The sequence below is a fragment of the Callorhinus ursinus genome, unplaced genomic scaffold (genome assembly GCF_003265705.2).
Source record: "Callorhinus ursinus isolate GAN/ISIS: 27379988/994484 unplaced genomic scaffold, GSC_fseal_2.0 scaffold8, whole genome shotgun sequence".
NCBI classification, from domain to species: Eukaryota; Metazoa; Chordata; class Mammalia; order Carnivora; family Otariidae; genus Callorhinus; species Callorhinus ursinus.
Genome location: NW_027397070.1, coordinates 44,362,527 through 44,386,986, shown reverse-complemented (window position 1 = coordinate 44,386,986; position 24,460 = coordinate 44,362,527). Strand labels below are relative to the sequence as shown.

At 42.1% G+C, this 24,460-nt stretch overlaps 1 protein-coding gene and 1 pseudogene across 17 annotated transcripts in view; both read right to left on the bottom strand.

The window, feature by feature from the left end:
* The window catches only part of RGS6 (regulator of G protein signaling 6), a 647,729-nt gene that overhangs the window by 473,592 nt on the left and 149,677 nt on the right, over nucleotides 1-24,460 (bottom strand). The window lies entirely within an intron of this gene.
* Nucleotides 1,933-12,445, bottom strand: LOC112822657 (large ribosomal subunit protein eL34-like; annotated as a pseudogene).

The window sequence follows — 24,460 nt, the reverse complement described above, 5'->3', positions numbered from 1 at the left end:
GAAAGTTTAGAAATAAACTCTTAACTAGAAGGAACTTAAGAGTGAATTAAAATGATAATAATACCTTGAGGTAATGAAGAAAATGTTACAAGGAAAAATGATAAATTTTTGAAGACAAGCAAATAAGATGCAACATAATAAAATAACAGGAGACTCTGAAAGGGGAAAGAAAACCTAGAACAAGGGAACATAATGGATACAAAGAAAAAATACTTTGATAAAGGAAACTTTCCTAAAATACAAAAATTTAGAAACTGCAGGTTAACATGTAGTTAAAAAAGAAACTATACATGTGAGAATAATGACCCAGAACTACCAACACCAGACATACACTACCAAAATTTCAAGACTTTCAAGAAAGGAAAAAACACCAAAACTCCCCCCCCAGAAAACAACCTCTGGGGTTCTAGGCAAAAAGAGAATGTGACTTACAAGAGAAAGAATACCGGATTATCAGAATGTACAGCAATGTTTTATGCCAGAAGACAACTGAGGAACACATCGAGGTACTCAAGGAAAGAAAATAAAAGCCAAGCATTTCATGTCCATTAAAACTGGATATCTATATCTCCTTTCTTCCACCTTAAGAATCTTGGTTCTCAACGGCACAGAGGATACTAGATTCGAATATTTCATAATTACTCATTTGCTTTATTCCACATTATACTCACACTATTCTTATTACCACCACCAATTGTGATCACTAAAAAGACTTTAAAATTTTTTGTGTGCATGTTAGTTCAATTTTCCCTGGTGTAACTTTATGGTTACACCAAATCTGTGTTATCAGATAATAGTTATTTACATGCTATACTTTCTCTCATTTACCCCTCACTTAATGTGAACTCTTAGTTTTATATATTTAATGCTTACCACCATCTCTATGTCAGTGGTTCTCTAGTCTCTTGGTTGTCTGAAACTCATTCTCTAGTAGATTCCTTAGGAAGAAAGGAGATATAGATGCCATAGAGAAGAAAAACTCTGTAGTCCTAAATTGTAAACATTAGGATAAATTTGTGAAGTATTTTAACTTTATTTATATTTAAATACATATTTGATTATAATATATATAAAGCCACTATATCTATATGTAGGTAGAAAAAGACATGTAGATAAAAATATTTCCTAGCTCCATCAACGGAAAAGATGCAGGGAAAAAGACAAAGCCAGTAGCCATGAGTGCCTAGTTTATGGTTTTATTTATCATTTTCCCATTAAAAGGGAGGTTTCGTGGAGAAATGGCTGATTACTGGTCGAGGGTAAGCAATGTACCAGATGAGCATGGAACAAAGAAGGAAGAAGTCAGAGAACTGGAGTCAGACCAAGAGGAATCAAGAGGCAAGCCAAAGAAGCTCCCATTGGCCAAAGGATAGGACAGTTTGAGCTTTAAGAAGGGTAAGGTTTGCCAGTATTTGATAGCCTTCCAGTATGTTTAAGTCTAGTAGCTCATAAGGACATTTAAAAAAAAAAAATTGGTCATTTTCTGAACATGACAGGGAAACAATTCACCATCTTGAAAACTAGGTAAATAAAAGGAAAGCTGAGCATTTGATCTGCTTTTCATGTATGACTCTATCACTGGGGAGCCATATACTGATAAACCTTTATTCTACAAAAACTATTCCAGCTAATAAGTAAAAGTGAAAATGAAATGACAGAATATTGCCATTATACGCCTCCCAACAGATCCAGGTATTGAACAACTATGCTTGATAACATAAAAAAACCCGTAAAACTAGAGATCCTGTGCCTCCTGATGAAAGAACCCAATACCACCTATAGTCTTGGCAAAAGGATCAAGCCTGGCTTTGATAAAGCCCCCATATCCAGCTGCCAATAGGCAGGAACTGTAGAGGATCACATGGAACAGCACCATGAGGATGCAATCGCAAAATCTGCACTCTGGGGAGTTCAACAAGTCAAACATCTAGGTTTTTGTTTTTTTTTTTTTTACTCAAAAAAGCTTCATTTTTTTATTGAGCTTTCTGACTCTGTGCTTGGGCCTTCAACACTTTCACAACAATTTTCTGCTCCTCGATAAGGAAAGCACACGTGATCCTGTCACGAACACGCTTAGCACACATGGAACCACCATAGGCCCTGCTGACATGTTTTCTCGTTTTGGACAACCTCATAAGGACTTTAGGTCTCAGCACGAACTCCTCGAAGTCAGCCTGGGCACACGCCACATGCAGATTTTGGTGCTTTCCCAACCTTCTTGGTATAAAGGTAAACGATTCTATTACCAGGGATTCGGAACAGCCTAGTTTTGTTAGAGGCTGTATTATAGGACAGCCTACGATGGTAGGTCAAATCCTGGACAATTCTGAATGTCTATGGATGCCGTCCCCGGAAGAGAAACATCCAGGTTCTTTAACAGGTACATTGCATGAAAAAGAAAGCAACGCTGGGGAGGGGGCAATAGATAGAGAGACAAAAAGTTACCACAAACAGGAAAGACTAAACTATAGTATCTGGGGATGTATGATTCAGTAATAAAACTATAAAGAGACAAGGAAGCAATTACTGTGAAACTCAAGATAGTGGATTCTTCAGAAGGAGGAAGGAGCTGTGGTTGGGAAGAGGGACATAGGTGGGGTTTCTGACTTGACTGGCAAAGTTCTAGTTCTTGACCTGGGTGGTAGTTACAAAAATGTCCACCTTACCATAGTTCACTAAGCTAGAGGTTCTTAAACTCCAGCATGCCTGGGAATCCTTTGAAGGGTCTGTTAAAACAGAGTCCCCACCTCCACAGTTTATGATTTAAAAGTCTACACAGAAGCTCAAACGTGTATTTCTAGCAAGTTCTAAGACAATGCTGGTGCTGCTAATCTGGGGACCACACCTCAGGAATCTTTGCAGGAAGCTATCCTTAATTTGTCTGTTTTTTTTTTTTTTTTGAGTCTGTGTCTTATTTTTCAATAAAAATGTTAAATGGATGGATGGATGGATGGATGGATAGATGGGTGGATGGACAGATGGAGGGGCAGGTGGGCTCAGTGGGTGGGTGGAAAGATAGGCAGACTGACAAACAGAACTAGGGGAAAAAAATCATATCAAACCATGGGAAGATTGCCTTACCACTTATATGTTATATGCCTGGTCCCTCTTTACTCAATGATGTGCTATCCAACGTATTCATACGTTTGCCAGATATCCCTCTGTAACCTCTGGATCTTTCTCTCCTAGTCATTATCTGAGAGTTTCCCAATCCACAAAGACACTGGAACGTACTTGGAACCCAGGTCAAAGATAACTTATAATGGTTTATTTTATTTATTTATTTTTATTATGATGTCATGTTAATCACCATACATCATTAGTTTTTGACATAGTGTTCCATGATTCATTGTTTGCATACAACACCCAGTGCTCCACGCAGAACGTGCCCTCCTTAATACCCATCACTGGGCTAGCCCATCCCCCCACCCCCCTCCCCTCTAGAACCCTCAGTTTGTTTCTCAGAGTCCATCGTCTGTCGTGGTTCGTCTCCCCCTCCGATTTCCCCCCTTCATTCTTCCCCTCCTGCTATCTTCTTCCTTTTTTTTTTTAAACATATAATGTATTATTTGTTTCAGAGATTTATTGATAAGGATGGGCACTGTTTTGTTTTTTCAATGTAGGAAAGATATTTTATGCACAAAGCCAACACCTCAGTATCTCTCTACAATCTTGAGCTTTCTTATTAAAGGCAAATCCACTCCACTGCATCTTACAGACTTCTCTCCAGAAGACTGCCGTGGGACTACTTAAAAAAGATCAATCCTGATCACACAAATTATCAATTAAATATCTACAAGCTATTTCTTATCTTCTCAACATTTACCCTCAGACCAAAATAAAAAGCAAAATGCACTCCAGAGCCATGAATCAAAAAAAATAATTGGTCATGAGTTCAAATAGCAGAGACTGAGCTTCAGTCATTTAAGTTTGGGGAATATTTCCTAGAAAGAAAAAAGAAAAGCAGAAGTAGTAAATAAAGTAGTAAGTGATCTGAAATATAAAAGAGAGCAAAATTCCTAGAATTTTAAGAAAATCAAGCCATAGTTATGCAAACAGGAAAGGGCACTCACAAGATTTATCTAGCTAATAAATTCAATTCTACAACTGTTTATATGCTGCTGCATGAAAGTACAAAAATGAACAGAACATAATCCTTGCCCTCAAGACATTTAAAATTGAAAAAGGAAGCTCTACGACATTTTTAACTCTAAGATCAGGAAAAATGTGAGTGGTGATCTAAGGTACAAAACGTTTTTGCTTGGGTAAAAAGAGAGATTTGATTTATTAGAGGCAAAACCACAGCTGGCCTGTCTCACTGATAGAAGAGTCATCTATGAGTCATATCTGGAATGTCCAGAGAGGGCTTCATACAATCCTCATTCCTTGTATATTACTGGCTGATGCCTGACATTCAGTGCATTCAGCTTCATACCTAGTGTCAGGATCTGATTCCTGCAGGGCCCACATAACACTCTAGTAACCTAGCTGCCTTTGGGTAGTACAGTTATTCTTCGGCTGGGGACCACGAACATATCCATGGACATGTGAATTTTCTACTGACAAATGTTTATGTATTTTGTTTAAATAATAATCTAAAAAATATTCCTAGAAGCATAATCAGATTCTCGTACTCAGAGTGGTTCCTGGGCCAACAGCATGAGCATAAACCTGAAAATGTGTTGGAAATGCAGAATCTTGGGCCCCACCCCAGTCTGCATTTTACCAAGATCCTCAGGTGATTCATCTGCACATTAAAATTTAAAAGGCACTGAGTTATATAACCACCTTATAATCCAGCAGTGCCAGGGGCGTCAGTGTTCATATTTGTGTTTATAATCAAGTCGACACCACATAGTGCCACGCTAATTACTGTAGGCCACAGAGAAGTGGACAGAGGTGGAAATGATGTCTAAACAGTGCTTTCATACCAAACAAAGCATGAATAATGTCACAGCGCACTGTGAAATAGAAGGGTTTATAGTCATCGTTAACAGAGAAAACTGTGGGAAAATGAAGGCGTCAAAGGCCATGGTAGTTTTGAGTCAGGATGTCATTTCAGTAAAAATAACATCATCTGTCATATTAGGTTAATGCTGTTAGTTTGAAATTCTGAATTTTTTCTTGTCTTTAATTTTTAAGTCTGTTCTGTTAAAATTTGATTTTCAATTTTTTGCTTTATAGATGCATAAAGGTTATAAGCAAGCATATTAGTAGTTTATACATGGCTTTATGTTTGCACATAGTTAAGTAACATTAAAATAAAAATGGAATACCACCCCTATATTCACAAGACTGCTTTCCTTTAAAGGGAAATATCTCTCATATTTAGTAAACACTGCAACAGTAAAAATAAAGTATGGGCATTAATTTTGACAGAAGGAAAAAGCACGAAAACACAGGATACCTGGGAATCCCCAACAGCACCATCCAGAGCAGCCTCTGACTCTGAGAGGCCAAAGAAACATCTCTCCCACCTCACATACCTTTGTTTTGGATGGCAGAGGACATCTGCCCATAAATAGCATTTTCAAGGCCCACAAAGTCAATGCTGTTCCTCCCACATCATTTGAAAAAACTAAACAAAAGTAAGATTAAAGGACATTCAAGAAGCTCCTGGAGGAAGCATCTAGAAATAATAACAATGACAAAAACAACAAAATAGCAATTACTACAAAATAGCACTCTTCTGAGCACTATATTTACATTAACTCATTTATCTCTATTAATAATCTATGGCAAAGTCATTTCTTTGGTAGATTATGAAAAAGGCCCTACTCTCTCATTCATAGATAGAATCTGTTTCTACACTTTTGAACTGACTGGTCTTAATGACTTACTTTGACCAGTGGAAGGTGGTGGAAGTGATGATGTACCATTTCTGAGTCTAGGCTTCAAGTGGTCTTGCATGCTTCTAGCACATTCTTAAGAACCCTGTGTCTGGGGTGCCTGGGTGGCTCAGTCGTTAAGCGTCTGCCTTCGGCTCAGGTCATGATCTCAGGGTCCTGGGATCGAGCCCCGCATCGGGCCCCCTGCTCAGCGGGAAGCCTGCTTCTCCCTCTCCCATCCACCCTGCTTCTCCCTCTCCCACTCCCCCTGCTTGTGTTCCTGCTCTCGCTGTGTCTCTCTGTCAAATAAATAAATAAAATCTTTAAAAAAAAAGAACCCTGTGTCTGCTATGTAAATACACCCAGGCCTATTCATTCAATCTAAGAAAAAAACGCACAATTTGATGTTCTTTCCTTGAAGGGCATAGTGTAATTATGATCTTCTGTAAGTTTTTACTTAAGGGAAAAGTTGTTTTCTACTATTATGTCTTTCCCTAAATTGTTGTATATACAGAAATATATAAATTCAAGAAAGCAAAAAGGAGCTGAAAGTTAGCTTGATGACGGCTGCTGCTGGGGAAAAGGGAGATACCATGAAAAGGTGTTGCTTTCCTCCTGTGTTTTTAAGAACTTGACTAAAATGGCACAAAACGTATTTAGTTGCATAAATAAGACAGGAAAACCATTAGTTTAAAAATCACGTCAAAGTGTTAAGGTTTTTGCTTTTCTTCCCAAGTCCTACTTAAACACAGCACATGCCACCATTTGACACTCACATAACCTCATACTGCAGTTTGGAGATGTGTTTAAAGATGATTCCTAGAGGTCAAGGACAGTGCCGGGACAGCTGGGATGCCTCTGTGAGGGGGCCTCATTTACGGAGACACAAGTGAGACTGTACAGGTGCTAAAAATGGGTGATTTTCTGGGTCTTAAATCATGGCACTATCAAATTCTAAAGATATTTTGTACATAGCGTGCAACTCTGAGCAGCAAGCCAGATCTTTGGTTCTTCTTCTGAAACTTAATGGCAATCTTGTAGTCTGGATTTTCTAGAACATTTCCAATTTTAACTATTCTGTTCCATTGTCAAATCCCCACTGAGATTTTGGCTGAGGGCTTCCTCGACCGCGTGACTTCATGAACAAGTAAACTTTCAGGAGGAGAATATAGTGATTGAGGGACTGACACTAGATGGCCAGCTTTCAGCCAACGAAATTATTTTTTAAATAATAAACAAGTTTTTAAAAGTTAATGGTGTTTCTGCCACCGACTTGGTTGTATAATCTTGAGTAAATTATTTAACCTCTCTAAGCCTCCGTGCATTCATCTATAAAATGGGGAGAGTAATAAATGTTTCCTCTTCAAGCTTGGGAGTGCTTACGCTAACATCTGACACTCTAAGTGCTCAACAGAGGTACCTGGGACTGCTACAATGATTATCGCTGCCATCACTTCCAGAAAAGGTAATGAGTCCAGTGACAATTAATCCTAGCCAGAGTCAAAGGGAAGAGGGGAGGGTCCTCACCAGACCAATGGCAGAGCTGTCTTAATACATCTGGCCCAGCCTTTCTCTAGGGATCAGCAGCTCCCAAGGAGAGCAACCCCAAACCTACTAAACCTTAATCAACTGAAAGAAAGGGCCTCCAAAGAAAGAAAAAAAAAAATCAGTATTTCCCTTGGCACACCAGCTGTGACAGGATGGGGTTCAGATGTGCAGGATACAAATAACCGCGTCAAAGCCCACAATGCCAACTCAGCGGGACTGTCACTGTCTGTCCCTTGCCCACCTCTGCAGCCCTTTTGTGTTCATCTCCGGGGCCCTTGGTTCAAGCCATACACCTCACTGACTCAACTATCACATTATCTTCCAGAAAAAATGTCCATTAACTCTGCTCACATAACACGCTGAGGCTCCCGTGTCTGCATCTATCATGTACTTAACCACAGCGCTATTGTTAAATGTTTAAATTTATGTCATTTTCATAGTTAAGGAGATTACAAATCCATCATATAAGCAGCCAGAGTATAATAAGCATCATTTTGCATCCATACTCTCACATCCAACACACCATAAATATTCAGCTGTATTTCCTGCCCATCTTTCTGCCCCCCAGGCATGTTTACATGGTTTTGGTTCACATAATAAATACATAGTTTCAAGTGTGCAATGGTTGCTGTATTTTTCAATTATCTGAGCATTTTTCAAATTACTTCACAGTCTTCAAAGATCGTCACTGAATTGCTGTGTAACATTCCACCAAGGAAATGTTTTTAATTTACTTAAGCATGCCTCTCCTGAGGGACATGCAGAGCATCCCCATTTTTGGCTATTATAAATAGAACTAAAACGAATAATTTCCATGCATATGGATTTTTCCATATTCTGAAATATTTCCTAAAATGAGATTCCCGGAAATTGCATTACTGGCTCAAAAGAAATGGGCACTGGGATGGCTTTAGAGATATACTGTCAGATTGTTTTTGACAAAAATATAGATGTTTCTTGCGCATAAGTACCTATTTGCATCTCAGCCATCTTCCAAGCAACTCATTCTGTCTGCTCTTGCTTACACCCCTCCTCACTCAGTCTTCCCACTGTTTGTCTCCCTGCTGTCTGCAGCACCACCTGTGGACAATCTATCCTGTAGGAACACTGATTGTCCACGGACACCCTGAACGTCTCGCCTTGGTCCAGGACTCCCTGAAAAAGTCATCCCTCATGTGTTCCTTGGGGGGTCCCCTTTCCTCCTCAGGGAACTTTCTCATGGATGGGATATTAAAATATGCCTATAACTCGACGGACTAATGTGCTTTAAGTGCAAACATATTTGAAGATCACAACAGTTTGATTTATACATTAGATAATGTAAAACTCGTATTACTTCCTTAATGCTAAAATATTTTTTAATACTAATAATGTACAAGAGGACCCATTTCATTACAGTTCTGCTCTCATTAGGAATCATTTGTTCTGTGTGTCTATTTGAGCAAATGATTGATGAACACGGATGTGCACTGTAATGTGAAGTTTTCAAAAAGCGGTTTTTTTTTTACATGTCTACCTACCTCCACTAAACTTAATCTTCTGAGAGAAGAAACTACCCTATTTTTCTCTGTAGCATTTGCACTCAAAGATCTCGATAGGGATACAAAAGGGAGGGGAAAGAGAAATGAAGGGGGGGAGGAGGACAAGAGAAAGGAGCAAGGGAAGAACAATCAAGAACTAGGGTCGTGAGCGGCGTGGCTGGAACTGGAGGGTGTTATGCTGAGTGAAGTCAGTCAATCAGAGAAAGACAGGTATCACATGACCTCACTGCTATGAGGAATTCTTAATCTCAGGAAACCAACTGAGGGTTGCTGGAGTGGTGGGGGGGGGGGAGGGAGGGGGTGGCGGGGTGATAGACACTGGGGAGGGTATGTGCTACGGTGAGCGCTGTGAATTGTGCAAGACTGTTGAATCACAGACCTGTACTTCTGAAACAAATAATGCAATATATTTTAAGAAAAAAGGAAAAGAAGACGATAACAGGAGAGGAAGAAAAGGGGAGTATGTCAGAGGGGGAGACGAACCATGAGAGATGATGGACTCTGAAAAACAAACTGAGGGTTCTAGAGGGGAGGAGGGTGGGGGGATGGGTTAGCCTGGTGATGGGTATTAAAGAGGGCACGTTCTGCGTGGAGCACTGGGTGTTATGCACAGACAATGAATCATGGAACACGACATCCAAAACTAATGATGTAATGTATGGTGATTAACATAACAATAAAAAATTTAAAAAAAAGAATTAGGGTTGTGAGCATTTGGGGACTCTGCACTACAAGTAGGTGGGTGCAGAGACAAAATTCAAGGACATGATCAGGACTAAAGATATAACTAAATCTGCTACTCTACACATATTTCACCACAAAATCCTCCTTTATATTCATGCAAAAAAAAAAAAAAAAAAGATAGTGGCTTCTGAGAGCCAATTATACTGAATCCTTTAGCAGGACCTCCCCTCGCCCCCACCACCAGTGGAACTTTCTTCAGGACAGAACAGCGGAGTCATCTATATGTTCTTCTTTTGGTGTCATGAACTAGCCCGGCGGATAAGCAACAGGAACATCCTTCCCCAAAACTAGGTATCTATATCTGAGAGCTCATTTAAATGTCCACAAAGCAGTCACGTAAAGAAAATGATATTACTGTCCCAGAAATCATCCTTAAAGGTGTATAACTGCCTTCGCCCAGGCCTGAGTTCAGAGCCTGGCGAGACCACCTCCTCACTGTGTGAACCTGGTCCTTAAAGGTCTCAGCTTCTCATCCAAAAAACATGAGGACAGAAGGAAGATCTGTAAGATGGGGGTAATAACAGCTGGGATCTCACAGGCAGGGGTGTTGTGGGATTCATGAGTTAATACATGCTCAGAGCGGTTACTAGTATATATGAAGTGCTCAATAAACAGGGAGTGGTTATGAACATTGGCAAATAAGCCAACAGATGAAAAAACACGTGATTCTGAGGGATGCACAGAGGTCTATATCTTCTCAAGTGTGTACAATGAGAAAGAAGTCCACATATGAACTGCTTGAATATAAGGTTTTTCTTTGGCAGCCCTGTGTGTACTAGGGCTCTACGCATTTAGAAGTCCAACAGCACAGAAAAGAGGCATTTTCTAGAACAATTTACCTAAGAAGCAAGAAGGTAACACAAATGAAAGGAGAGTGTGGGGGTGCGATTTTATAGGGGACAAGGGAAGGGAAGCTCATCTTCTGTCTGAACAGAACAGTCACCAGTTAGTCCAAACCAATTAGTGCTAATGGGGAATTGAGGCCCAATTATACCAAATCTTCCAAATTCTTAAGATAAGCTAAAACTCTGTATTCTTATGTAGTTTCTGGACCATTAAATGTTGCAAACTATCTCAACTGTTTCTAAAAACTCTGCACAGGTCAATCAAAATATATCTGTGAGACAACTTTGGCCTGAACTCTGACAGCGTGTCCTCTTTAAGCTTGGAGAAAAACCATGTCCCTCAACCAGTGTCCCCCAGCCCCATACCTTCCCAAGAACCAATTCCCACTACGTTCCTACCCCATGGAGGTGTGAAGAGCGTTGGTGCTTCGCGAATACCCGCACACTGCACCGCTGCTAGGCGGTGAGCAGCAACTCCAGCGAGGGCCTGCTGCATATACAAACGACTTAACCATCTTCAGGCGACAGAGAAGAAGTAAGGAACAGGAAGATTCCGGCCAGACACATGCAGGTAAAGTGACAGCCAGCATTACGTCGTATATAACTGTCCAATTGTGTGGTGCCCGTTTGAGGCACCAGAGGGATTTGGGACAGGGGTCCTGAACCAGACCACCCGACCACGAGGATAGGGGAGCCTCTGGAGAAGACAGCCAGGTAAGCGGTGAAATGAGCGGCAGCACAACTCTTTCAGGTTACTAACGTCGGAGAAGTCTATATGGTCCAGTTGGTTTTAATGTTTGTTTTGTTTTATTTTGGTCAGGGAAAGGTATAAGCCACCCTTACCACAGCTGCTGCCAATTACCATTAAAAAACCCATATGTTGGTGTAGCTGACTATAAACTCACACATTTCTGAGCCTCTGAACACGATGCGTTGCTTGGCTGGTGGCACCGGCCCACAAGGTGGTCCCTTCCCTTAAGAAGCCACAGTCCAGTGAGGGAGTGGACTATACAGAGAGACAGGGTGGCAGGCCCGGGGATCGTGGCTATGGAGTGCTGTGTCCAGGGAGTGGAGGTGCCTTCATGCAGAAGCCACCAGCTGGGCTGCATCTGGGGGTGAGTAGGAGTCAGCCAGGCAGACAAGGGGGAGGAGGGGTGTTCCAGGTAGCGGCAGCGACACAGGCCAAGGCGGAGAATGGTGAAAGCTAGTAGCTTATAGCAGCAAAGATACCCTCCCTCTTTTCCACCTCTTCATTCTTCGTCTGTTTGCTAATTATGGCCTTCCTGTGTCTCAGCAAGACAGGAATCTCTGAAGATCCTTAAAGATTCTTAAAACTTGCTCTAGTATGCTGTTCATTCACATGAAAAGGCAGCAAAGATGAAAAACCACCAAAGACGTAAAGAGAATGTCTTACGGTGCCAGATGTGGTTAACTGTGTCTGCGCAGTCTGGGCACAAAGACAGTGCTGTCAGTAAAATCGACTCTGATCTTACTGATCTGGGGATAGAGTATTCTCTGCTTGGCCTCTAATACATGAGGAGAGGGTCACACATCAAGAATAGAAATTGCACAGCAAAGCTCAGGGTTGGTTTTGATTTGAGCTTAGGGTTGTTGTATGTTTTGTGTTTTGTTTACAACTCTGTTAAAAAGAATTTTTTTTAAGTTAGTACTTATTTTTGCTCAGAAACCTAGGACCACCATTGTCATGTTTCAAAATGCCATGAAAAGGATACTCTAAGGGTACTAGAGGAGTAAGTTTTAGCATCCTGGCTCCATTACCTGCTACGTGGAGCAGTATTTTCACCCTTTTCTTCTCCTTCTGACTGGCTTACGATGGCCCTTGAATCCCCAAGGGGAGGAAAGGAAGGAGACTGTGGTAGCTTGTTCCAAAGATGGTCCCCAGTGGACCATGCCTCCTGCCTCACCTTGTCTGGGCCATCCTGCATAACCAATGGAAGGTTAATACTGCTGTACTTCTAAGGCTAAGTCAGAAGAAGCCTTGCAGTAGCTGCCTTGATCTCCTGGGACTTTCAGCTTCAGAACCCAACCACCAGACTAGGAGAAGCCCATGCCACATGGAGAGACCATGCCAGAAGCCAAGCTGAGATCAACGGCCAGCCACGTGATGAGCCATCTTGGACATGTTCAGCTCAGTGAGTGTTCAGATGACTCCAGCCCCAGTTGCCATTTGAGAGCAAGGACATGAGACCCCCACCCCCACCCCCGGCAAGGACAACCGAGCTGAGTGCAGCCAACACCTACAACAGCAAGATAGAACCAGAAGACAGATATCAACAGAAGTGAAGGGAAAACCTGAAATTAAACCAGACTTTTCTACCTGTGGCAACATGGTAAATGAGATTGAAATCTGTGGCCCAATTGAGCTGTTTAAATTTAAATGTAGTTATTTATTATCCCTCACCCCCTTTCCCTAGTGATCGCCTGAGGATAATCAAGACATAAGAGTATACACTTTCCGGGAAGAGATGCAGAATTAACAAGCCTCATTTCATACGTCTATGTATTTTTCTTAATCATCTTCAAAGTTTACTTTTTAGCCTAGAAAAGCAAAAGCAAAATCTTCAGAAACAGAGCAAGGTTAGTCTCTACCAACATCCTTCATGTATTAAAGTCAACAATCAAATACATTGATATGGGCAGTGTACCAGCACTTCCTATCTCTCCATTTTAACTATGAAATGGGCATGACATTAGAAATGTAACAGTTTTCCATTTCCATGGTGATGGCCTTTGTTTTTACATTTGATGCTTAGTAGCGAAACTCTTGTGTGCCCTATATGATAGGCTGGTGGTTGGCAATTAGTTGCCCCCTCAGCACCCATCCCCTGTGTGTTCCTTGTTAGTGCCCTCCACTTTGTTTGAAACCTTATTGGTCGGCTAAATAAAGAGCTATCCTTGAAACTTTATTATAGCCATTTAGAATTAAGAGCAAGACTGTGGGGGAGTTCTGATGAAACTTCTGCTATCCCGATAAAAGGAGAGAGCTATGGCCAGCACCACCACTTCACATCTCCCTTCTGAAGTACAGACATGATGCGGGGCGCCTGGGTGGCTCAGTCGGTTAAGATCTGACCCTTGATTTTGGCTCCGGTCATGATCTCAGGGTCATGTGATCAAGCCCTGCATCACGCTCCATGCTCAATGGAGAGTCTGCTGGAGATTCTCACTCTCCCTCTCCCTCTGCCGCTTCCCCTGCTCGTGCCCTCTCTCTTCCTCTCTCTAATAAACAAATCAATCTTTAAAACGTGGATATGATGCCAGGAATCACAGCAGCAGCCATTTTGCAACCATGAGGCAATAAGCGTAAGGATGAAGGCTAACATATTAGGAAGAGCAGGGAAGAAAACACAAAATAATCGGGATTTCTGACAGAATGTCTCAACAGCTGAACAAAGCCTAAACACTACCTATCTCTAGATTTGTCATGTGAGAAAAATACCCCGCTTATTAAAACCACCATTGATTGTTTTTATTACCTGCAGCCAAATGCATTTCTGCTTGCTGGTACTAGATTATTCATTAAAACCTAACAAGTAAGATTGAGTTCAATTATACCTGCTCAAATATAATTTTTCTTCAGACTCTACTATGGTCCCCATGGTTGATGAGGTACACTTTGCCCACTTCAACCTCTCATTTAGATAAATGACATTTCAGCACTGAGAACTTGTCCTTTATGAAGAGCCTGCCATGAAGAGCCAACTACTCAGACCGACAATCAAAAAAACAACAGATAAAAGAGCATTAGACTTTCAAAGGCACAGTGGAATGAGTGGAGTGATTTGTGGGAGGCCTTTTTTTTTTTTTTTTTGGCTTGATTGTTGTGTAATAGCAATAATATTCCTGCCTTTGGAATATACTTGCAGAAGCAACTGTTGTGGTTATCAAACATTTCAGCTTTGCTTTAGCATTTAATCACCCACAAAACCCTATTTATTGTCTCTCTACTCCTCCACGGTTATCAGAATCCCATAATTAAGGCATAATGAAAGTAAACAGTGTCACAGAAAACTAGATGTCTTTAAAAGGAGAGTAGTTAAGGCAAGACAAATGTTCCTAAAGATAGCAGCAGAGCCAAGGAGAGTTGCTAAGGAGCTCTGTTTGTGTGTGTGTTGGTGGTGATTAAAAAGAATCATCATCCAAGTGAAGTATTTAGGGGAAAATTGCCTCTTGATGGATAATAAATTAATCTGAAGAATTCATATTGAAATCAAATAAGCATGTCAGTACAGTAAGACCCCTACACCAACCCCCAAACCCCAAGAAAAGGAAGGCTGCTCATCTCTGAAAAGCTAAAGTAAGGATGACTAACCCCTTATCAAGAGCTTGTCTTGTCTCCATTACTCTCTCTATACTTAGTTAGAAGTAACTCTCTCTATACTTAGAAGTAACTAAGGTATAAATGTACATCTTTTGGTGTGCAAAACATGGCATGTAAAAATAGAAGAAAGCCTTTTATTCATAAAGCCAAAATGTAAATACAGTACAAGTAACTGGGATGACCTGGGCACCACATTTAGATGTGAGATTCCCAGTAGCTAAGGCAAAAAGAGAAAGCTTGTGCTCTACATTGCTTCCATTATTAGATAAAAGGACGCATATCTATTCAATAAGGAGCAGCTTTGTCCTGGTAGGGAATTCTTTTGGTAATTTAGGATACAAGAAATATTAAGGTTCATCATCTCTCTAATCACCTTTATCTTTTTTCATGGCACACAACACGATTTACTGTTCCATATTTTTAGAATACATCTGTGTAGTCCATACATACCTTTAGTGACTTCTTTAATGTCTGTCATCCCAAATAGACTGTAAACCCTGTGAGGAGGGAGGGATTCTTTGTTTTCTTACAGAGCCTGGCTCCGTTTCTGACCCATTTTAGATTTTCAATCAATATTTATTGAATAAATGAATAAAATGTTTTGTCAAAGATAAAATTTGAAACCCAGAAATCCCCTCTCCCAAACCGCAAGGTACAACACTTGTACATAAGGTGATACGTAAAGCCTGTCTGCTCAGCACTATCTACAATAACCATGGCAACAACCAAAAGGAGAAAACCTAAATGTCCACCAACAAGAGAGTGGTTTCATATAATAGAATCTGATTTTGAAATTAAAATAAATAAATTGAAGCAATGTAGATTTAAAAAGTGTTATGAAAATAGGTTTACAGAGAATAAGGCTTACAGAGTAACATTCATATCATTTTTAAATAAGAATAAGGCTTACAGAGTAACATTCCTATGGTTTTAAAATATGCAACAGAACATTACATATAGTTGTTTTGAAGTATACATGGGACAAATACACCAAATCAAAGACGGTGGTTTGTTTTTAGAAAGGGATCGAGAAGGATACACATGGGGCATCAATCATACCTGCGCTGTTCTGCTTCTGAGGCTGAATGGTGGTTATATGGCTGTTCTCTCCCTCTCTCTACCCAACCATACGTGTGTATACACATGCGCCATGCGCGCACACACACAGACACTTTTTTGAATGCCTGGAGTATTTCAAAATAAAAAAACAAGAGAAGCTTGTTTTGAGAAGCTGTCATGGATAAGAGAACTCTAAGGAGACGCAGAGGCATGCCCGCTAAATGTAACATGGTAATCCGCGTGGGATCCTGGGATAGAAACAGGATGTGAGGTAAAAACTGAGGAACTATGAAAAAAGTATAGACTTCAGTTGATAATAATATATCAATATGGGTTCATTAACTGTAACAAATTCATGATCCAAATATAAGATATTAGTGAGAGGAAAAACTGGATACACCAGGATTACGAGAACTCTCTGAACTACCTTCACAATTTTTCTGTAAATCTAAAACTGTTTCAAAGTAAGTTCATTTTTTAAAAAAGCAAAAGCAAACACCACAAAAATATTCTTTAAGTGGACCTTTCTTACAGCAATCCTTCAAAAAAAAAAAAAAAAAAAAAAAAAAAGAAGCATAAGCTGTAACAAACCACTCTGCTTAGTAACGGCCTTCCCATAGTCCCAGGGTGTTGGGTTCTGATCCTCTGACTTGCGGAAGAGAATGCAGAGAAGAGTAAGGTAATACATTGCCTAGACGGCTGTTATTTTCCTCAAATATCAGACAGCTTAAAGCTTGCCTTTTCTAAGAGCTGGTTAACGGCCAAACACGGGCTTGCTCCCGGGAAGTGAGTCCATCTGAGGACAGGGGCCCAGGGCAAACAGCTTCCTACCCGGCGTGGCCACTTCCCACTCTTAGCGCGTCTCCCAGCAGGGTCTCTGTCCTGCTTGGATAGGCCATTTTCATAGTCAAGTGAAGCCGAACTATTTACATCCTCTTTAAAGGAAAAGATAATAAAAAAGACTGCATGGCAGATATGGGCACAACACCTGGATTCCAGTACATTTAAAAGGAACTGCATTGTCAAAGCCAAGCTCAGATGAGATGAAAGCCACAGAAGTGTAGACCCACAAAGAAGCGTGAAGCTTAACTCCTGTGGCCTCTTTATTTAAGGGTGAGTTAAGCAGGGTCTGGGGAGTTGAAGTGACTTTGTCAAGGGCCTCTCACTCCACCAGGCCCCTTTTTCAGAAGCTAGGTGCATTGGGGGCGCCTGGGTGGCTCAGTTGGTTAAGCGACTGCCTTCGGCTCAGGTCATGATCCTGGAGTCCTGGGATCAAGTCCCGCATCGGTCTCCCTGCTCAGCAGGGAGTCTGCTTCTGCCTCTGACCCTCCCCCCTCTCATGTGCTCTCTCTCTCTCTCTCTCTCTCTCTCTCATTCTCTCTCAAAAAAAAAAAAAAAATCTAAAAAAAAAAAAACTTAAAAAAAAAAAAAAGAAGCTAGGTGCATTGAATGCCCTCCTCCTGTGAGCAAGGGAAAATGGGATCTCAGCAGCGACCAGGGCTCCTCTGAGGGAGGCAATGGGCTAAGCCCCTCTGCTTGCAGTGGAGGGTGCAGGCTAGGGGAAGGCCAATACAGCAGAGGAAAGGCCCACGGGCTTTGAGTAAGAACAGGCCAGGGAGAGAAGGCTGGGAGCCCGAGGGCCGGTCTCTGGGAAGCAGCCAGCGGAAAGTCCCCTTCTTGTGCAGAGTGGCTGGAGAGCCTGTTGACATCGCTACTGATGCTTCTTTCCTATTGCACTGGGACGCTTATGTCACTCCCCGCCTCCCCCGTCCCCAGTGAAGCCTAGCGCACTCACAAATGCTCATTTGGAGGGGTCTGCTTTGTAGAAATGACTGAAGCAGGACGTCTGTGCCCAGATGACAGAGGGGAAGAAAGGCCCTTGGAAATGAGGAATACTGGGGAGGATGGGGGACTCTCATGGAATGTGGTACCAGAGGCATGAGTCAATCCTACATAGATTTCAAGGGCATGGACATCAGCAAGGCCAAGTTGGATCTGGCTAATACTCCATTCCTAGTACACTAGCCTGGAAGTCTCCAAAAAGAGAACTTCATAGAAACTGCCCTACCTTCCCGTTAAACTTCTCCAGGAAGGTTTTCGCTGGCCCATGTGTAGATATGATCATTGAAAGGAGAGCTGCCTATAAAAATCATTTAACTTTGCTAACAAGGGAACTATGATGACACCATAAATCTAAAGGGATTCAGGTTTTATGTCTAGCCACTACTGAAGGTAGTTTTTTTTAAGATTTTATTTATTTATTTATTTGAGAGAGAGTGAGAGCGTGAGCAGGGGAGATGGGGAGATGGGCAGATGGAGAGGGAGAAGCAGGCTCCCCGCTGAGCAGGGAACCTGAAGCGAGGCTGGATCCTAGGATCCCAGGATCATGACCTGAGCCGAAGGCAGATGCTTAACCGACTGAGCCACCCAGGCGCCCCACTACTGAAGGTTTTTAAGGAATTCTTGTTTGTGGTGGTAATGTAGGAAAAGGAGGACTCAAGACAGAACCTAGAGCAGTTCGAGAAAGAAAAGCCTGTGAAGGAGACCGGGAGAAACTGCCAGGTCTTTAGGAAGAGAATCATGAGACACTAGTATCAGCCTCACTGAGGAAAGGAGGTTGGTTCTAGAAGGGAATTCTTAAACATGTCAAATGTCAAAAAGAACTTAAGATGAAGCATGAGAAGTGTCTATTGATTTTCCTAGTAGGAAGGCATTGATGACCTTGCCAAAGCAGTGTTCCCCGGCCAAATATGGTTGCACGAGTTGTTGAATGAACAAGAACATCAGCCTGCCTTGTGCTCATCCCCTCATGGAAACGGACGCATTTTCCCTAACTGGGGGCACAGATACCACATGTGCTTGTAAAATAATCAGTGTTTCAGCAGAGTGGAGGGGGCAAAGCCCTAGCATAGTGAGTTGAAGACTGAACAGGAAAAGGGAAAGAGGGTACATTCTAGGGTCAAAGCTCAGTCTTCCTCTGGGGCAACCTCAACCCGGCAGAGAGAAGGATTGTCACTACGCGGGAAAGAGATGAATTCCAGGAGAGGAGTTAGAAGAACAAAGGGAAAGAGTAAAAGGGGAGAAGGGACTGTGGTAGAATATGGGTTCTGGCTTCAGTTGCTAATAAAACTTAGCTGTTTATTCTGTTAATTCTTACAGAGTCCCACAGAGTTTCCACAGAGCCGTTTTCACATAGCTTTGGACTCTTAAATCACCTTGGGAGATAGGTAATGCAGGCTTCTCATCTCCCTTCCACACATGAGAAAACTAATATGCCAAATGCTCCATTTTAAGTGATAGAGCCAGGAAGGGTACTCTGTAATGGACCAAGGATGGATTTCACCTGCAAATTCGAGTGCCGGCCCCAGCATGGTCACTTAGGAGCAAGTTGCATCAAATCATGGAGCCTCTGTTTGCACAACTGTTAAATGGCACACATGAGATCTGCTTTACACAGACATGAGGATGGACTGAGATGTACAAACACCTACAACAGAGCCTAATACAGGTGGAGCCTAGCTCTCCACCTAGAACTCATATTCAGATTATCTGATTCCAGGTCGATAGTTAGAAATGAGAGGACTGCTACGGGCATTTACTCATTCACTTATTTTCAAATCCATGTCAGCTCTGATTTAATGAGAATCCAAGAATTATGGTGTAGAAATTAAATTCCTTTAAGCATTTTTATTGTTAATAAAATTTGATGTGTTCCATTTATCTAACATCTTACAGTATGCTTCCCAAAAGTACCAGTTAACTCTAAGGCTATTTCCAATCTCCCTTTCCATCAGCTCCTCCGGGGATCTGGAGCTCAGTTGTGTGAGGGGAAAAGGAAGGACTGTCCCATGCAACCTGGAGGAGCTCCCACCCACGCTGAACTGTGAATTGGTTTAAAAAAAGAGGTTCCTGACCTGACCAGGGAGGAGGCTGGGAGAAAAGATGAAAATCATCCTCTTCACTGCTGCCTTATGCCATGGAGTTATCCCTCAAGGGAATGAAGAATCATTAGCATAAAAAAATATGTGAAAGGGTTTAATTATTTGGCTCTAGTAAACATTTTTTTCCCCACTAGAACATTTCCATCAAAAGATCAGGGAACAGGGCCAGGCAAGTCACTTTTTTAAATTCAATAGTGATTCCTCTCTTAAGAAAAAACAAATTGGATAGAGCAGATAATCTTCATATCCCTAACAGAAAAGACATAACATAGACTAATTAACCCAGTTCTGATCATCAGGAAACTAATGTACAATGTGTAGCAATATAAACTCAGGTCATCTGATGCTGGCCCAATTCTTTTGGCAATATTTAAATGTATATCAGCAGGTCACAGCATTATTTAGTGTCGTTCCAGCTGTGTGCACTTATTTTCCATCATTTGTAATATTATTCCTGAGAAACGGGAAGCCTTCCCCCATGCTCATACTGGGAGCTATCTGATTTGGTTACGTATGTGGTAGACACACAGAGCAGTGGGTAAGTGTCCATCTTCAGTCCTGCTTTCATTTCCTGAATGCTTTCCATGCGCCAGGCAGTGCTCGAGGCACCAGGAACCCAATGGTGAACCTGTCAAAATTCCAATTCTCCTCATGGAAATTAATTCTCACCGGGGCACACGTGACCAGAATGGTATCAGAGAGCAGTGAATGCAATGCAGAGAACATAAAGGTACAAGGACATAGTATCCTTTGAGGTGGGGCTGGGGTTGCTTTAGGCAGGGTGGCCGTGGAAGTCCCACCTGGAGATGATGAGAATCCGACAGTTGTGCAAAGATCTGGAGCAGGAACACTTTAGCGGAAGGAATAGCATATGCAAAGGCCCTGAGGAGAGAATAAGCTCAGGGCAACTGCAGAATGAAAAGAAGGCCAGGGTGCCGAGAACACAGAACAAGGGGAAAGCGGCAGCAGACGAGATGAGGGACACAGACAGGGGCCAGACTGCAGTGAGCCCAAGAGCACGTGATGAAAATGCAGATGTTATTCTAAGGGCAATGCAAAACCACTGGAGAGTTTTTTAAGCAAGGGAATGATCTGGTCTACTCTAAGCCTTCAACAGAGCACTCAGGCGGAGAACAGAATGGGCTAGGAAGGCACAGGAAGACGCGGGGAGAGGGGCCTGAAGGGAGCAGAGAGACCGCATGGTTGTCCGGACAAAAGATAATGGTGACAGGGTGAGTAACTGTAAGTGAAATTATTTTAATGAATCATTTCAAAGGAAATCCCACTTCCGTTTCACCAAGTAGAGCAGAGGCCTTAATGGGAACGTGGGGATAGGTGGTGAATCCTGAGCAGACCTCTGCCAGCCCCCGGAGCAGGCCAAGGAGCCCAGCCCTCAGTAACACGTTTCTGTGATAATGGGCAGCAGGAATGCAGCTTCGTCCTTGATTCAGGTGCTGGCACCCACATTATGAACACACTGTGTCCCAGAGATCACTGACGAGCAGAGGATGCCAGTGAACCAAATCCCCGCTGCCAACACCTGGCAACACAGAGCCACAGGGGCAACTGCTTTTATTTTTAAAAACAAAGGTTTATCTTCCATGCAGAGAAAGAGATGTTTCAAGAAGACTCTGGTCTTCTCTTTGCTTAGCCCCCAGCACAAACTCTTGCTCCCTGGTCTTTATCTCGGGGATTGCCCATTCCCACCCGGCCCCTTGGTTCTAAGATTTCACCAACCTTTATTTCTACCATTCGTAGCTAGAGGCCTGTTGGCTCTGCCAAAGACTGTCTCCTTACCAAGCCTTAGTCCGACTCCTCAGGTCCTCTTTCAGACCAGCCCTCGCCCTCGGTCTCTGTACTTGGCCCGCTGATTCCAGTTTCAGCGAGAAGCCTGCTGAGACCATTTAGGGAAAGTCCCCCAGCCTGGTATTTGAGCACCCTTGATGTCCCACCCAGTTCTTTATCTCCCACCTTCGAGATCCGCCAGCCTGCCTTCAGCAAGAACCCTCCTTGCCCCCGGTGTTTCCCTTACTGATTCCGTGTCCACTGACCCTCACCCTACTCTTTGGCTATAAATCACCACGCGGCCTTGCCGTATTCAGAGTTGGGTCGATCTCTCTCCCCTATAGCAGAATGACGCTGTAGTAGTCCCCCTGAATAAAGTTCTCCTTACTATCTTTAATAAGTGACTCCACAATCTTTTCTTTAACAGCTCCCTGAGGACTAGAGTCACAAATATAAATAGGGAATAGCAGAAACTCTAAAAATCCCAAATCTCCAAGGGATGAGCTCATCCATGTGACTTACTTGGAAAGATCTTGCATGATCAGAACTGGTTATTTATAATCAGGAGAAATGATCCTCCTGGGTCCACATGGGGCCTTCAAAAAAATTAGGTTTAATAACATAATGAAGAGCCATGAACCTATGATTCAATCCAAAAATTAGAAAAAAACAAGAATTACTCAACGTGTTCACCGAACCCCTGCTGTAACCACCACTCTCCTGACTTGGGCGGGGGGGGGGGGGGGGTATTGTTGAAGTTTTCATATTTCTGAATTTTATGGAAAAGATATCACACACATTGTGTTCTTCTGGAACTTCCTTTTTCACTCAGTCATTACTAAGATTTATCTGTGTTGAGTGTACCTATACTTGATTTGAATTTTACTACTACATAATACTCTGTTGAGTTCCATTTTTAAAAAAAATGTATTTCATCTGACCTGATGAAGGAGGCAAAAATACAGTAAAATATTCCAAGTCTCCCTAATTCAGTATATTATAAGTATGGTCCTAAGAGCACATGGTAATAAATACTTCAGGGGAAATGGGGTTTAGGTACTTCCTGGTCAGGACCATTAACCATTTGGAGGACCTTGCTCATTAGCTACAAATATCCAGGTGCTATTTAGCTGACTGATTAGAAACTGAATCAAAACTTTTATTTTTTAACTTCCAGTTAGAAAACTTATATTTATTATTGCATGCTTTTAAGAAGCAGTTTACAAGAGTTTAATCTGTCATTTAATCGCAGAGGAACAGGGCAACTTCAGATATGTCACAGCATGCCTGAAACGAACCCCATAAATCTCCTGGTCAGCGTTCAGGTATGGATTTTTTTTTTTTTTTTTTTTGAGGGGAAGAAGAATTAAATGTGCTAATCCTGATAAAATGTGGTAGGGCAAAGAGAGATATTGTAGGAGCACAGAAAAAAGGGAGAAGCCCTTAAAGAAGCAAAATATTGCTGAGAACATTGTCAGAGTTCCTAAGTGGAAGCATCCAGCCTCAAGTAAAACGTCCATATGGCTTCCTTTGGAGGCCAGGACTTAGGCATGAATGCAAAGAGAAGAACCCCAACAACCAGGTTGTCATCAATTAAAAATAAGAAAGCCAAACACTGGGGGAGAAAAACTCTGATGCCTTTAGGCCAAAGGAGGTCACAGGTGTCCACCTGCAAACATCTCTGAGACCTGGAACACTCTGGGAAAACTGCTTTATCCTCCATAATATCTTAGCAGTAGAGAGCAGGAGGCAGAATCTGGTTAGCCCTGTTGCTCTTCTGGATGAACACACAGCTTAACTTGAGTCTTTTCTAAGATAGTAGTCATTCATTGTATTGTATTTGAGATTTTTTTAATTTGACTTTAGTATGTCTCTGAGAGGAAAGAACAGAAATAAACACCACAGTCTTGGCATTCTATGCAAGAAAAGGAGGGACAAAAGGCAGCTATAAGAGAGCCCAAGGAAGACAAATTTTTCTCCTTTATTGTGCATGAAGCAAAGATAATATGCTTTGAGTCCGGAAAGTTCCTTCTCACGAGGATCATTTTAATCCTTCTGATGCTTGTTCTCTTCCTATTAAGCATAGCCCCAGTGTCTGCACTCTTGGAAGTAATCGGTTTTCTCCAGTAAGGATGGACCAGGAAAGCCCCTGGACAGGAACCCTGTCTCACATGTGGGCCGGGTACTCAGTGCTTCCAGCCGGAGGCCAAGATGTGCAGAGCCGGACAGCCCTGGGTTGGAATCACAGCTCTACCAATTAATACTGGAGACGTTGGGACAGTTACTCCATCTCTCTGGACAACAGTTTCCTCACACACAAATAATGCTAATGACCTCAAGGGATTAAAATAAAATAGCATTAACTCCTTTCCCTTTTGCATTCTTGATGCCCTCCCTTCATGCCCTATTGTTGCAACAGTAATTACTCTAAGTCCTTCTACATATCTGGAGTCTCCACCAGGTTACTCCCAATAAAGCACATTATAGGTAATCAGCACACATCCATGCTGACAGTGAGGATTATGCTGCCCAAGGTGGGTGGCTCCTTACATATCAAATTTCCCCTGGAAACAAATCAGGGGTGTGGCCAGGGGATTTGAAGTTAAACGTCATATGCACACATCCTTCCAGAAAGGCCGTCCACCTATATTATGCAGCCATCAAAAGGAATGAGATCTTGCCATTTGCAACGACATGGATGGAACTGGAGGGTGTTATGCTGAGTGAAATAAGTCAATCAGAGAAAGACATGTATCAGATGACCTCACTGATATGAGGAATTCTTAATCTCAGGAAACAAACTGAGGGTTGCTGGAGTGGTGGGGGG